Source organism: Rhinopithecus bieti, unplaced genomic scaffold (assembly GCF_001698545.2).
Source record: "Rhinopithecus bieti isolate Rb0 unplaced genomic scaffold, ASM169854v2 scaffold_1853, whole genome shotgun sequence".
NCBI lineage: Eukaryota > Metazoa > Chordata > Mammalia > Primates > Cercopithecidae > Rhinopithecus > Rhinopithecus bieti.
Genome location: NW_016804151.1, coordinates 4132002 through 4144853, shown reverse-complemented (window position 1 = coordinate 4144853; position 12852 = coordinate 4132002). Strand labels below are relative to the sequence as shown.

Here is a 12852-nt window from a genome sequence, read left to right as displayed (position 1 = left end):
AACACTTTTACACTGTTGGTGGGACTGTAAACTAGTTCAACCATTGTGGAAGACAGTGTGGTGATTCCTCAAGGATCTAGAACTAGAAATACCATTTGACCCAGCAATCCCATTACTGGGTATATACCCAAAGGATTATAAATCATGCCGCTATAAAGACACATGCACACGTATGTTTATTGCAGCACTATTCATAATAGCAAAGACTTGGAACCAACCCAAATGTCCATCAATGACAGACTGGATTAAGAAAATGTGGCACATATACACCATAGAATACTACGCAGCCATAAAAAAGGATGAGTTCATGTCCTTTGTAGGGACATGGATGAAGCTGGAAACCATCATTCTCAGCAAACTATCACAAGGACAAAAAACCAAATACCGCATGTTCTCACTCATAGGTGGGAATTGAACATTGAGAACACTTGAACACAGGAAGGGGAACATCACATACCAGGGCCTGTTATGGGATGGGGGGAAGGGGAAGGGATAGCATTAGGAGACATACCTAATGTAAACGACAAGTTAATGAGTACAGCACACCAACATGGCACATGTATACATACATGTTGTACACATGTACCCTAGAACTTAAAGTATAATAAAAAAATAAAAGATTTTAAAATAAACACTGAGTTGAAAAAGACCAAGAAAGAAAGCAAAAACAAAAATCCTTATGTGGAGAACTGCAGTCAAGAGCATGTAGGAAAATGCAAAAGAAATGAAGATACAGCTTGATTTAAGGGATAAGACCTAGTGTTTGATAGTAATAAGACCTAGTGTTTGAAAGATCAGTAGGGTGACTATAGTTTACAATAATCTATTTTATATTTTAAAATAGCTAAAAGAGAATAATTCAGGTGTTATAAGGAAAAGATAATATTTAAGGTGATAGATATTCCAATTATACCTATTTGATCTCTAAAAATTATATGAATGAATTAAATGATTACATGTATCCCCAAGTATGTACAACTATTATGCATAAATAAAAAATAAACTTACTTCAAAAATCAGAAAAAAAACCAAAGACATTCTTCACAGAAACAGAAAAAACAATCATACGCTTTATAAGCAACCACAAAAGACCCAGAATAGCTGAACTATCCAAAATAAAAGGAACAAATCTGGAGGAATCACATTACCTGCCTAAAAATTATACTACAAAGCTAAAGTAACAAAAACTGCACGGTATTGGCACAAAACCAGACACATAGATGAATGGAACAGAATAGAGAACCCAGAAACAAACTGACACACCCACAGTGAACTCATTTTTTACAAAAGTACAAAGAACATACTGGGGAAAAGACAGCCTCTTCAATAAATGGTGCTGGGAGAACTGGATATCCACATACAGAAGAATGAAACTAGACCCCTATCTCTTGCCGTACACAAAACTCAATTCAAAATAGTTTAAAGACTTAAATCTAAGACCTCAAGCTATGAAACTACTACTACAAAAATAAATAAATTAATTAATTAAATAAAATAAAACACTAGGGAAAATGTCCAGGACATTGTATTGGGAAAAGACTTCTTAAATAATATCCCACAAGCACAGATAAACAAAGCAAACATGGACAAATGGGATCACATCAAGTTAAAAAGCTTCTGTGCAGCAAAGGAAGCAATCAATAAAGTAAAGAGACAACCCAAAGAATGGGAGAAAACATTTGCAAACAACCCATCTGACAAGGGATTAATACTTGGAATATATAAGGAGCTCAGACAAGTCTATAGGAAAAGATCTAATAATCCAATTTTAAAAAGGGCAAAAGAGCTGAATAGACATTTCTCAGAAGAAGACATATAAACGGCAAACAGGCATTCGAAAAGGTGCTCAACATCACTGATCATCAGAGAAATGCGAATCAAAACTATAACGAAACATCATCTCACCTCAGTTAAAATGGCTTATATCCAAAAGACAGGCAATAACAAATGCTGACAAGGATATGGAAGGAAGAGACCCTTGTACATGGTTGGTGGGAATGTAATTTAGTACAACCACTATGGATAACAGTTTGGAGTTTCCTCAAAAAACTAAAAATAGAGCTTACCACTGCTGGGTAGATGCCCTAAAGAAAGGAAATCAGTATTTCAAAAAGGCATCTGCACTCCTATGTTTACTACAGCACTGTTGACAATACCTAAGACTTGGAAGCAATCTAAGTGTCCATCCAACAGAATGAATAAAGGAAATATGGTACATATATGGAGTACTTCAGCCATAATAAAAGAATGAAATTCTGTTATTTGCAACAACGTGGATGGAACTGGAGGTCATTAAATTAAGTGAAATAAGCCAGGCACAGAAAAACAGACATTGCAAGTTCTCACTTATTTGTGGGATCTAAAAATCAGAGGATGATTAATGGGTACAAAAAAGTTAGAAAGAATGAATAAAGTTGAGTGCAGTGGCTCACACCTGTAATTCCAGCACTTTGGGAGGCCGAGGTGGGCAGATCACTTGAGGCCAGGAGTTTGAGACCAGCCTAGCCAACATGGCGAAACCCCGTCTCTACTAAAAATACAAAAATTAGCCAAATGTGGTGGTAAACACCTGTAATCCCAACTACTATGGAGGCTGAAACACAAGAATCACTTGAACTCAGGAGGCAGAGGTTGCAGTGAGTCAAAATCACACCACTGCACTTCAGCCTGGGCAACAGAGAAAAAAAAAAGGATAAGACCTAGTATTCGATAGCACAACAGGATGACTACAGTCAATAACAATTTAATTGTACATTTTCATATAACTGAAAGAGTATAATTGGATTGTTTGTAACACAAAGGATAAACATGTGAGAGGATGGATACCCCATTTTTCATGATGTGACTATTATGTATCATATGCCTGTATCGAAACATCTTATGTACCCTATAAATATATATGCCTACTAAAACCCACAAAAAATAAAATAAAATATTTTAAATTAAAAATAAAATAAAATAAATCCCAGGGAAGAGGCTGACTCTTTACCCAGCTCCTCCATGATGAGTAGTGATGATGGATGTATTGGATGTGCTGGCTATTGCCAGCTGAGCCTCCCAGCCCAGTAGGGGAATTAAAAAACAATGTGGACCAAGGGTCCAGAATCTGAGATTTGGAGGAAGGAAGTAGAGAATGACCTTTTAAGAATATATTTCTCATCAAAAAATATGTCATATAAACCAAATCACCACTGACTTGGATAAGCTGAAGAGTAAAACCCAGAATTTCAAGATCTGTCATTATTTTGCTTGGTTCTTCTAATCAGACCTTCAGCAATGACAGAGGACAAAAAACATCCCCCAGGAATCCTGCTGGTCTAGCCAAGTCCAAAACCAACCGCAGTTCATCCAATAGCCTCTACCATGAGCCCCTGTCATAGAGCTTTGGCACCACATGGACCATGGAGCTTTTCATTTTTGTTCCAGAAGGAGCCGTCAGGCCAAGTGCGGAAAAAGATCCATCCACCTTTCCATTACAATGTTCCACAAGAAGAAGATGGCCTGAGGCAAGGGGAAAGCAGACATCATGACTCTCTTAAACTTTGGCAGCCTTTACCTTCTACCATGCCACTGTGGTTTTGGGAGAGGTTTAAAGCTAAGTTTCAAAAACAATTACAAAGGAAGGATCTGGCTAAACATAACCACAGAGGGAGACAGAGATGAGGCAGGTCTGTGCAGAAGACATTGGGGTGCATGGCGAGTGTGTGAACATGAACGTGGGGGAAAGCACCTCGGCTGACGTCTTAGTGGATAACGTGTATTAGGGAGTCTGCATGTCACCAGAGTATGTGCCTCTCAGTTTGAATTGGAAAAGCAAATAGCAATTCAGACTGACAGAAAGATGGTTGGTAACTGGCAGCGTGTTTATAAACATCTGCATGAAACTGTGCTTGGCATAAACACGTAGCAGACACACAATGTGTGGTTGCTTTCAAACAGTTCTAAAGTTCCAACCACTGACAGAAGCCAGAAGCTGCAGAGACTCAACCGAGGGAATGACTGGATCCATCTGCTGCCCCAGGAATGGTGGCCTGAGAAGTCTGTGCTTGAGAATCTGGCTGGGGAGACAGGGAAGAAAGAGCAAGGTAAACACAGCTGATGGGGAAGTTCTTTGATCAAAGCTTTGGCCAACTTTCCACCATGGCCCCCAGTTTCACTCCATACTGGGTTCCTCTTCCCAGTGGAAAGTGAGTGAATAGGCAGAGAAATCTTGAAGAGAGAGACCACCTCCAGGGATGCAAAAGCCAGAGCTTGCACAGCCTTGATGTCCTGAAGCTCAAGAAGCTGTGGGTGAGCTGAGCCCTCTACACTTCCTTCCCAGTGGGAAAACATAGACCTCTTATTTCTCTTGGCTTGGCAGTGAGGCTTAGTGTCTCCAGTGGGATCAAAGAGGCAAAGAAAGAAGGTCACAGGTGAAGAGGAACCAAGAAGGGTTCAAGGATAACAATTAGTCCTAAAAGTAAGGTAGGTCTAAGGCTAAAGGTGTGGCACCAAAACCAATGGAAGAAGAGGAAGATCCACACCAGAGACAACCTCTGCTAGTTCTGTCCAGTCCTGCCGTGTCCAGCGAACTATTGCTGGGTGCTACAAAAGCTAAGAAGTCATGATTCATAAGCTCGTGAAGCTCACTGGTTTCTAGACAGCGGGTGATTACAAAGCCTAATAATATATGAGTGCCAGAGGTGAGTGCAGGGTGCTAGGAGCAAACAGAGGAGCAATCCTAACCTTGCCTGGAGTCCCGAGAAAGGCTTCCTGGAGAAGACGGGTATAGGTTCTTTGAGGGCAGGAACAATATTGTGTACTTGCATGCACACGCATGTACACGTGTGTGATATGCACCCTTCACATCCCTGCACAATATTTTGCATATGGCAGATACTTAATAAAGGCAAATCCTAATTCTTGAGTGAATTCAAGAATTAATTATTTTTTCTACTATGTCTGTGAACACTCCTCTGCTTTCTTCCTAAGTCTTGTTCCTCTTCTTTTCCTTTGCTGGAAATATCCAAAGAGCTTCATTTGGGGTAAAATCCAGCAATCTGAATGTCAAAAGTTATAGAAATGGCCATTTTATGACATGAGACAAAATGAGAGAAAAGTATACTTGTTGCCCCCAGTTAGAATGGGAAATCACAATCGTTATGCTCATCATAGAGCATTTGTTGAATACGCACTGTGTGCCAGTTACTATTCTAAGTGCTTTAAGTATGAATTGTGCTAAGTCCTTTAATCCCCACAGCAGCCCAGTGAGGTGGGGAGTATTGCAGATTTAGACTCTTACACACAGAGGGGTCGTGTAACTTGCTCAAGGTCCCAGGGCAAGCAGATGGTGGAGCCAACATAGTCTGGCTCCAGAGTCTGTAACTTGTACTACATCCCACCCTCATGACTGAAAACTTGAAAATTCAAGCATCTGGAATTTACACTCTAATGTATAGACCAGAGATCGCTCGTTATTTAAAAACCTTTTGAGGTCGCATAATCTCCACCAGTTCATTTTTCTCTAACGCCCTCTGTTTCCCTGTAGGGACTGACAAGTCCTAAATTCAAAGAGCTTTATAGTTGGTCTCCTTTGCCTAGGCTTTTATTCCAGTGATAATAAATGTACAGCATAAAAAAAGATACTGTTAGAACCATGGGACTCATCCTTTTCTTCATCAGATAGTAGAGACAAGTCAAAATCCTACTGCATTCTGGCAATAAGAGGTCAAGAAGGCCTGGGTACGAGGATAACAGATCGTAATAGCAGAATAGGCTGTCTTGGCCCCAGGTAAGTGTTTGTGCTTTGGTCTCACCATCTGAAAAATAGAGCTGATGATCTTTCAGCCTCAGTGTACTGCAAGGTTAACGAACCCATGTTTATATCTGAGAGGTCTATATGTTCTCAGAGGAAACGAAGATGACTAAGATGTAGTAACCCAAAAAAACATCATTAACAGTGACTAGTGTCAATCTTCTTTGATTCTTTCTAAGTATCAAAATCAACATGGGCCAGGCACAGTGACTCACACCTGCAATCCCAGCACTTTGGGAGGCTGAAGTAGACAGATGACTTGAGCCCAGGGGTTCGAGACCAGCCTGGGCAACATGTAGAAACCCTGTCTCTACAAAAAAAATATACAAAAGTTAGCCAGGCATGTCCCATCTACTTGGGAGACTGAGGTGGAAGGATCACCTGAGCCTAGGGAGATTGAAGCTGCAGTGAGCCGTGATCATGCCGTTGCACTTCAGCCTGGGTGACACAGTGAGACTCTGTCAATAAATAAAATCAACATGAATCAAAACTCAAATTATTACTATAGAGGGGTAAAGAATAACTAAGTGAGGCAAAGGGGAGAAAGAGGATACTGTGAAAGGCCTCTGTGGTAGCTATGGACATCCACATACACAAATGTATTCAGTAGGGAAGTATCCACGTGTGGGTCTGTTCCCTCATCTCCATTACATCAACTTTTCCTATGGGTCACCATTTCCCTTCATTACTGAAACACTTCTTCTCTTCCAGAAGCAGACCCTGTGGTTACCTAAAGCATGGGGCTGAGGTTTTGTACAGAATCCCAGCTCAAACCCAAGTGGGAGTCACAGTCTGATGTCAAATGCCAAGGACAGATTTCAGACATATGAGATGAGTCTAATTTCTACTTTGCTGATTACCATAATCTGTAAGATTATACCACACATAACATAAATCCTATTCAGTCTTTCCACAAATATTTATTGAGTGTGCATACCATGTGCTAGGGATTGTTCTATGAACTGTGGATACAGAACTGAACAAAATAGCATAGACTTTTCATCATCATCCCTGCCCTTATGGAGTTTACATTTCTAGAGGGAGAGACAAATTAGCACTCCCTGCAATAGAAGGTAATATGGTTTGGCTGTGTCCGCATCCAAATCTTATCTTGAATTGTAGTTCCCATAATCCCCATGTGTCACGAGAGTGACCCGGTGGGAGGTAACTGAATCACAGGGGTGGTTACCCTCATGTTGTTTTCGTGATAGTGAGTGAGTTCTCATAAGATCCGATGATTTTATAAGGGGCTTTTCCCCCTTTTGCTCGGCACTTCTTCTTGCCATCATGTGAAGAAGGACGTATTTGCTTCCCCTTCTACCATGATTGTAAGTTTCCTGAGGCCTCCCCAGCCCTGCAGTACTATGAGTCAATTAAAGCTCTTTCCTTTATAATTACCCAGTCTTGGGCAGTCCTTTATAGCAGCATGAGAATGGACTAATACAGAAGGAAGTCAATATTAACAAAGTATTGATCTGTAGTTCTATGAGAGGAGTAAATGCATTCACAATAGTTTGTCTTCTTCATGTATCAACACTAGATTTCTCAGTGCTGTACAGGATTCTAATGAACATTAAAACATGACCCTGCGGCTTGTGTCATATGGAAATTGAGTGATATAGGTAGTTATCATCATATTTTTTTCCTCTCTTCTCCTCCTCATGTAGAACAAAGACACCAAGGGTATCAGTTCACTGTGAATTATATCCAAGGGAGGGGGAAAAAAAAGAAACCCAAATGGAATACTGAAAGCAGAGGTCCCAGCAAGTAGAACTCAATCCTGTAACTTAATCATTTGATCAAAAAGGGGTTTAATGAATGCTGAATGCCTACTGTGTGCCTAAGGCTTGTGCTGTGTACTGTGAGAAACCCCAGAAAGTGTCATGGTATGAATTCCACTCTCAGAGACAAAACAGGAAACAATTAGTGAATAACACAGAAAAATTATTTTAGCTCTCTATGACAGCACAAAGCAAAGGATACAAAAATGCATCTAGAGAGAGTTTTCATTTCCTTTTCTAAAGTAAATCGGGACAAAATGCTAATTCACCTGGTTTGACTGACAACTGATACTCCCAGCAGACCAGCCATATTCAGGGACATTTTTCTTACTCTAACAGCAGTTAGCCTGAAGGCAAGGGATGGGTGGAACTTAAGGATCTCTGGGTTTTCTAGATCAGGCCCTGGGAGAAAGCTGTGGAGAGGGTCTTTTTGGCAAATGTGGAATATAAACGGAGCATGCTGTCCCTGGCCCTTCCCAGGCCCCAGCATAGACTACAGACATAATAACACGGTACACACTTCTACTGCTCTAAGGCTGCCAGGTGACCTGCAGGCTCGCCTGCACTCTGTATCCTCTGCAGAAAAGGGACATCAGCTTTGTGCTGGTATTATCAGGATGTGCCCTGTAGCTTTGCAGAAGTTTTCTACCCTTGAATCCTATTAACTTATGGCTCTTTGATATTTTTGTCCCCATGGCTACTAAAAGCAATGCATTTAAGCTAAATTGCTATTAGTAAGAGTTTCCCTTTTCATTAGATGGGGTTGGAATTTAGAAAACCAGGAAGAGGAAAAGAAAAGAGAATAAGGAGAAATGATGTGAAAGAAAAGGCTGCTTTCCTAACAACTCTTTATTTTCCCCAAATGAAAATTTGTTAAGGATATTGCAAAGAAAATGGGTGTGACCTCATCCCTGAAACCACATGAAACACTGTGTTTCGGCCTGGGCCACAGGCAGCTGGGAGGGAGAGGCTTGAAGGTCACTGAGTCAGATTCAAAACCTCAGAGTAAGTGTAGGCTTACCTCAGGCAAGGGATGAGAGAGGCATCCACACAATGGGAGAGGCAGAAGTGAGCAACAGAATCAGCTGGACACTCAGACCATTGTCTTGAGCACCGAGGCAGCAAGAAAAGAGAGCGCTGCTGGGGCTCTCCTGGAGCTCAGCTGATACAGGAGGTCTGGAATCCACAAAGGCCAGGTAGCCCTGGAGGTCCTCATCTACTCAGGTAGCAGGCAAGGGCTCTCTTGGGCCTTCCAGAGGACTGAGAGTAAGCATGTCTGCTTGGCTTTCAGCCCGCTGTTGAAGATGTTGGTGAACATCACCTTACAGACATCATCCAAAGTTTGCCGGGTGTTGGTCCTGGGCAGGGCAGCATCCTTGATGTTAGAAACACAGAAGCTGGGCTTCACCTCTGGCCTCTGGACTTGCCTTTCTTACTAGAGGGACAAGACATATGCTTTACAACTATGCTTTATTTATTTTTATTTATTTATTTATTTTTTTGAGACAAAGTCTCATTCTGTCACCCAGGCTGGAGTATAGTGGCGCAATCTCGGCTCACTGCAACCTCTGCCTCCCTAGTTCAAGTGATTCTCCTGCCTCAGCCTCTCAAGTAGCTGGGACTACAGGTATGTGTAATTTTTGTACAATGCTAATTTTTTTTTTTTGTATTTTTAGTAGAGACAGAGTTTCACCATGTTGGCCAGGCTGGTCTTGAACTCCTGACCGACCTCAAGTGATCCACCCGCCTCGGCCTCCCATAGTGCTGGGATTACAGGCGTGAGCCACCATGCCCGGCCACAGCTGTGTTTTAGAGAGGCTCATGAAAGCCCTTCACGCCCCCTGTTGTCTTCTTGAGAATGCTCTTGTTCCTCTCCTCTGGAAGACAGAAAAAGTTATCCCCATCATCACTGTAAGTGTGGTCTTTGCCATTCCTGAGAAAAGTGAGATCAAAGTGCATTTTCTTCTACAATACTAGACTAGCAGGTTGTATCCATAGAGGCTGGACTTGAGGCGCAAGTCCATGAGCAATGAAGAGAGAATTTTGTGCCATTCCAGTCCTTTCCCATTTATTTGGCAATGTTTGGTTAGGACACAGTTAAAGGTAAGAAGCTGACTCATCTCATTCTAATTTATGAGCACCTACTACATACCAGACACGCTGCTAGGAACTTGCATATTAAGTTGAAAACCACACATTTCCTTAGGGAACTTTCAAATGGGTAGAGGAAATTAATACAAATACTAAAATAATTGTATATGAATAGATCAGTCCCTCCTTTCCTGACTTTGACTTCCCTCTAATTCTATATGAAATTCTAATAAATATGTGCTTACCTTTGTACATCTCTTTGGAAATGCAGAATAGTCAAATCTTGTGCACACAAATTATAAGTCATTCTTAAAGGGGTAAATGAGGAAAAGAGGAACAGGGAGTTGAAAATAGGAAAAGGAGGTAAAACAGGGGGTGTAAGAAGTAGATGTGCTTGCATCGAAGTCTTGATAAAGTTAAAGTAGATGAGTGTGGTGGGGTGAATGGCATCGACTCCAAAGTCATGTCACTTACAGCCTCAGAATGTGACCTTATTTGAAAATCAGGTCATCAAAACATGATGAAGGTAAAGATTGAAATATGATCATGCTGGATTAGGATGGGCCCTAAATGAGAAAGTTCTATTCAGAGACAGGAAAGAACACAGAGTCATACACAAGAAAGCAGGCTAGGTGAGGACAGAAGCACAGATTGGATGCTGCTGCCACAAGTGAAGGAACATCAACTGTCACCAGAGGCTGGAGGAGGAAGAGGCAAGACAGGGTTCTCTGCCAGAGCCATTGGAGGGACTGCAGCCCTGCTGATAACCTGGCTTTGGACTTCTGACCTCCAGAAATGTGAGAGGATACGTTTCATGACAATTTGTTATTGCAGCTGCAGGAATCACAAGGAGGAAGGGTAACCAGGTCCTTAGCACTGGGAATTGGTCTGAGAGGAAGGAGGTTGCTAAGATGGGAAAGAAGAGTTGACAGGTTTGTTTCTGCACACAGATACCAGGGCCATGCCTGAGGCGATAAACCCTGGGAGATGGGTAGAAGGGCTGACAATTACCCGTTGAGCTGGGCCTCACTGGTTAAATAAGATTATCCTAAACCTTTCTATCTCAAGCACCAACTTACTTAACATCTCTGAATCATGACAGAATTATAAAAATGTAATGCAGCCACAAGCCAGGGAGTCCAACCTGGCAAACCTCATGGGCTGAGAGTCAGAATCATGTGCCCCCTTGGCCAGTCACAGTCCTATGATCCCAACCTGCACACTGTAGCCAGTGGCCCAGCGGGCAGAACTAGAGGGGTGGAAAATCAACAATCCTAAGTCTGCAAGCCAAGAAGACATTGAATATGTGGATGGAAAATGAGACTCAGAAAAGGAAAACCTCTCTGCATGCATATTATCTGCAACAAATCAAAACAAATAAGCAAGCATCTCCTTGAATCTGCTGGGAAGAAAATTTAACACTTCTTTTTTGAAGCAGGAATGGTAAGTGAAAATTGAGTGCTTTATCCACTACTAGTAATTTAAAATGTGCAAAATCTCAATCACATTGTCTTTATTTAGACATCAGCTTTGATGATTAATATAAAGATGACTTTCCATAAATTTACCCCCCCTTAGGATCTTATTTTTCCACACGATCTCAAGTTCTGCAAAAGAAAAATGTCCTTTCTCCTTACCAAAACCCCTGCAGTGATTCTAGCCTGATGAAAAAGTATATTCAGGTCCCTAAACTGGGGCAAACTAACTAAAACATTTACATGGGACTGTGTTGACATGTGACATATTCTGCAACACTACCTTTCCCTATCTTGTCACCTGCTCCTCACCTCCTTGGGTAACAGGAACTGGTATGTGCCTACGTTCAATTAAGCATTTGATAAACTAAAGCGGACTGAATGGAAAGGTTGGCAGAAAGAAAGGCTTCGAGAGGAAGAACCACTGAAGGGGAAATGACAGATGAACAATCCAAGGTGGTCAAAGGTGTTTCTGGGGAGAGACGGAAAATCACGATGCTGCAGGCATTGACAGCGATCATAACATCATGTTAAGGGGTTTAAACTTTATTTTGTAGGTGATAAGGAGGTACCAGAAATGAGTAGTTGTAGTGTCTTAGAAACTTCACTCTGGTAGCAGAAAAGGATGAATGCTTTTGTGGGAGAGATGATGGGTTAAGTTTAAAAAAAAAAAAAGTGGGGGGGGGGGGGAGAGGCAAAAGAGCAGGTAGGAGTCCAGTTGGTCCTAGTACAGAGAAGAGATGAAGAGGGTCTGAAGGGGAGTAGGAGCAGGAATGGGAAAAATTAAATAAACAATTTGAAGTAGAATCAACAAGATTTGGATGATCAGTGGGAAGGGATATTTTTTATCTGAGCCTGATTTATTCCCACCACCCACAAAAGGAGAATCTAGGACAGAGGTGTATGTGCAATTTATTTATTTGGGAGCAAGAGTGAGGGATCAGGGCAGTGGAACAAGAACGAATGAAAAAGAGAAACAAGGACGCCACTAAGTGACTACTAAGTTAGCCACTGCTGCGGTTGACTGGAGCTTGATGTCTCGCTAAGGCCTTCCGAGGAGCCTTATGAAATGTGTTATCCCTAGGCTTCCATCTCCATGGGTTCAGGGTGTCCCCACAGGCATCACTCCCCCTGCACTTGAAGCTATGCATACATGAGAGCTGAACAGGCTCCTGGCTCCTCAGGTGTCCACACTAACACCAGAGAAGCTCCAGGGCAAGACATGAGAGGTTCCTGGTGTGAACCCAAGGTACGTGTCACTGCAGCTGGACTAAGCTGGTAGCACCCTGCCCGGAAGTGGTCAGCCAGGCAGTAGCTGCAGCAAGAAGTCGGGCTAAAGACATGAGAGAAAAGGAGCCGAAGGTGACTCCCATTCCCAGTGAGTCCATTCATCAAGACATAAGGCCTTTAGAAGAGAGGAGGCAATCTAGCGGAGACCGTTTTTACTGAAGCTTATGTGGGAATGCAAGGCCTTACATGGGCTCCCCTGCACCCCACTGTTTTGACCTCACCTACCTTCTTCCTCTCACTCACTTGGCTCCAGCTGCTGCCTCCCTGTTCCCCCTCAGACACACCATGCACACCCCACTCACAGCCTTCATAGCTGCCATTCCTTTTGCCTGGAGGTCCTTCCCCCAGAACCTCCTAGCTCACTCCCTCACACCCTTAACGTCTCTGTTCAAATGCTGGCTCATCAGAGAGCCCTTCTCTG

The 12852-nt window shown here is 42.2% G+C and overlaps 1 protein-coding gene across 1 annotated transcript in view; it reads right to left on the bottom strand.

Moving 5' to 3' along the window:
- The window catches only part of TNN (tenascin N), a 117001-nt gene extending 105387 nt beyond the window's left edge, over positions 1–11614 (bottom strand). Inside the window, exons 1-2 of the mRNA XM_017866961.1 lie at positions 9912–11614; positions 8597–9010 (exon numbers count right to left, since the gene is read on the bottom strand). The gene's annotated coding sequence lies outside the window, so the exon portion shown is untranslated. The remainder of the gene's footprint in view (positions 1–8596; positions 9011–9911) is intronic.
- Positions 11615–12852: the final 1238 nt, after the last annotated feature.